The following is a 3,098-nucleotide window of genomic DNA, read 5'->3' on the forward strand; positions in this document are numbered from 1 at the left end:
GATATCCTCTTCTTCAGATTCAGTGTTTGCATAGAGAAATGCCACTGATTTTTGTACATTGATTTTGTAGCCTGACACCTTGCTATATTGCCTAATAAATTATAGTGGCTTTCTACTGGATTCTTTAGGTTTTTCTATGTATACTATCATAGCATCTGCAAATAGTGAGAGCTCGACTTCTTCCTTTCCAATCTGTATTCCTTTGATTCCTTTTCTCTTGCCTGATTGCTATGGCAAGAACTTCCAATACTATGTTGAAGAGTAATGGTGATAATGGTCAGCCCTGTGTCAACCCTTCAGCCTCATTACTCAGGTGAGATCTTTCCTTTCATAGGACTCTCTAATTCCATTTCAGGTGGTTCACTTCCTGACAAAGTCCCAAAACCTAGAGATAGACCAGGTCCCATGAGATAGGGCATATGTTTACATGTATCCATAAATTAGGGCAAAATATATACCTGAAAGCGAAAGTGCACAATAGTCTGCAGTGAGTCAGTATATGTAGCAAGCAAGTAGAAAGATCTAAAAAGAAACCATAAAGTTCCTAATGAAATAATATCTACTTTGACTTATATACCCTCCTCACCTACTTACTACTTATTATACTTCCCTCACTCACTCCAAAGCTAGCCTTATCAAAGCAAGGACTGCAAAAGCTGAATAAGGGCAAGAGATTGGCACACTTTAACAATGACTCTTTAGTCACTATCAGGCTACCCCATCAGCTGGGGCCCTAGTCAGGGAGTCCTGAGATTCCCAAACAGACATGATGGGCCTAGACCGCGAATAAATCCCTCTCTCCATTGTTACTGGTCATTCCTATCAGGAACAACACAATAGACCCCTTTGTGGGCCCTCATAGGACCTTGCCCTAAATGTGGGTCAACAACGGTAGAGAATGCTCCATCCTCTGAAGGGAATCTGGACAATATACTCTATGTTCCACCTGAGGAAGATGGATCCTGAAATTGAGGCAGCTTGGAACATTCTTACTCATGACCACAGAATATGAGCTCAGATCTACAGGGATGCAGAGGTCACATAGGCTCCTAAGCTAAATATGGGCCCCAGATCACATCAAATCGATGGGGTTTACAGTCAACAATACTTATACACCTTTCCCATATTAGGGAGCTACTCTCTTCCCTGATCCAGCTTTCTGGTCCTTTATGTAGCCATGACATCATATTCCCCAGACAATAATTAGGATCCACCTGCATATCAGATGTCAGGCTCAGAGGAAAAAAAAAAAAAGCTAGTATAGTCATTGGCCCTCTGGAATAGAACTAAAATAGGCCTACAAGTATCTACAAAATGGAGGTTCCCCCCCCCCCCACTCATCGTCTGAAATAGTCTAGCCTTAAGGTTCATGATTGTTAAACAATTTGTTTGGCTTTATATGTTAGCTCTTTTTTCAGCCACCAGGTTCCAGATGATAAGATGATGCCTACCGGACTTCACTGGGCAGACGACCCCACCAATGTATTTTGGAACCCCACTTCCCCAGAGTCCCACCCCACCAGGGAAAGAGAGAGAGGAGCTGGGACCTGTCAATGCCCATGTTCAGTGGGGAAGCAATTACAGAAACCAGACCTTCCACCTTTTGCATCCCACAATGATGCTGGGTCCATACTCCCAGAGGTTAAAGAATAGGAAAGCTATCAGGGGAGGGGATGGGATATGGAGGTCTGGTGGTGGGAACTGTGTGGAGCTGTACCCCTCTTATCCTATGGTTTTGGTCAGTGTTTCCTTTTTATAAATAAAAATTTTTAAAAAGGAAGTGATTGAAGGTGAGAAGCAAAGAAAGAAGCAATCACTCAACCCTATAGCGTGGAAGATGATTTCTAGAGCTTTTCAAACGTTGTGTGGTGGATAAGTTATAATAACTGGACTTTCCTCTTGTAATGACTTGCAGTAGAAATGTAGTTAATGTCCTGCATCTGTCAGAATTATTCATAGCTCCTCTGAGGGTCGTTACCCGAGGTTTGTTGACTTTAGTTAAGGTAGTGCATCCTCCTGTGAAATGCTTTGCATTGGTGAAGGAAATGCTTATTTTCCTGAAGTAAACTAAAGACAAATGTGTTTAGGACCCTGGCTTCTATTAAGACATGATCTTTGCTTTCTACATTCTACAATTTCAGATGGGCTTGATTCCACTGAGTTTCACACTTATGGGGCCAAAAAAAAAATCAATGGGTGCGTCAGCAAACATTAACACACTAATGGCTATCACGTGCAGAGCAGCGTGTGCGTGAGGGAGCGGGCAGGTGGGTGTTACTGAGCATATTATAATATCGGTTCCTGCAGAATTAGAGCAACAGAGCCCACATGGGTAAGTGCTCAAGACTGACTAGAAACCAAAAGTGTCAGGAAGGCTTGAGAGCTAGCTTGAAGCACGGATGGCCCATGTTCAAACCCCAGCACCAACCTGGAGGTCCGAATGAAAACATTGGTGGTGGGGGTCGGGGGTTGGGGAGAGCATTGAAATCATATGTGTGAAGTCCTGGCTGTCAGAAAAGTATTAAGAACGTTAGCTTAGATACTGAAGGGTGGGCAAACAGGGTCTGAGACTTGACCTGCCTTACCAAGTTGCAAGTCAGCTTGAAGTTGAAGTTTCATGGGTGCTAGCTGAAGACATAACCTCCTCCCTACTGGGACCAGAAACAAAGGACTGTTTTGTTTCTTGCACAGCCTATTAAACAAGCCAGAAATGTGTGTGTGTGTGTGTGTGTGTGTGTGTGTGTGTGTGTGTGTGTGTGTGTAAAGGAGCAATATATAGAAGGGATAATAGGGACGAACAAAGAGATCAGGAAGTACAAGTTGTTCCAGACCCAGTAGAGAATAAGAATCCTAATTGGGTTTTGACATCGCAGATGTGCCCCAGACGGTGGGGCGGGGCAGCTGCACGTGAGACTCCCAATTATCTGGGGCCAGGGCTAGCTTTCAGCTCAGCCTCATGCTCTTTCTGTGCCTTGATCCCACTAGCCCTGGTAGCAAGCCTGAGTCTAGCTGCTAAATGAACCCCAGTGGACAGGCGCTTATTATCCAGGGTCGCTTTCTCTTAGGCAAGTTGCTGTCTAGTGCTGCTGTCATGAGTG

The sequence above is a fragment of the Erinaceus europaeus genome, chromosome X (assembly GCF_950295315.1).
Source record: "Erinaceus europaeus chromosome X, mEriEur2.1, whole genome shotgun sequence".
Lineage (NCBI taxonomy): Eukaryota > Metazoa > Chordata > Mammalia > Eulipotyphla > Erinaceidae > Erinaceus > Erinaceus europaeus.